Here is a 583-nt window from a genome sequence, read left to right on the forward strand (position 1 = left end):
GCCTGACGTCTCACCTCCGCCCTCGAGCAGCTAAAAATACCGGATAATCACCTTTCCCGCTCGAGGCAGAGGGACGCGAGTCCGTGAGTCAGACTGGCCGCGGCGGCTGAGTCAGCGCCCACCGGAGCCTCCGCCAGCCGCAGCGTGGGGGGGACCCTCGAGTCCCAGTGTGGGGGGGACCCCCAGTCCCGCACCGCCGGCCTTCTGCGCCCAGAGCCGGGCGCGGTGGGGGACGTGCGGTCATGGACGGCGGGGCCTGTCCAGGGGCTTGAGCTGGCAGCAGGTGTCCGTCGAGGCCCCTTCAGCCACACCCGCGAGTGACCAACTTTGGGGTCTGATGCGCCCCAGAACGCGCAGCGGAATGCTGAGGCGCGTCTGGGACTTGGGGCGCGTGGGGCGGCCGGCCGCCTGTGTGCCCAGGGCCGCTGGCCACGGCTCTCCCAAGCGCCGTCTGTCCACCGAGTTCCGGGCGGACAGCGGCAGCGAGGGGCTTTGTCCGTCCGACGGGCCGCCGTCCTGCCGGGGCCCTCCCGCCGGCCTCCCTGGTCTGCCCACCGCGGCCACTCACTGGATCTCGCGCCGG

Source organism: Condylura cristata, unplaced genomic scaffold (genome assembly GCF_000260355.1).
Source record: "Condylura cristata isolate star-nosed mole 26May11 unplaced genomic scaffold, ConCri1.0 scaffold00034, whole genome shotgun sequence".
In the NCBI taxonomy this organism is placed as follows: Eukaryota; Metazoa; Chordata; class Mammalia; order Eulipotyphla; family Talpidae; genus Condylura; species Condylura cristata.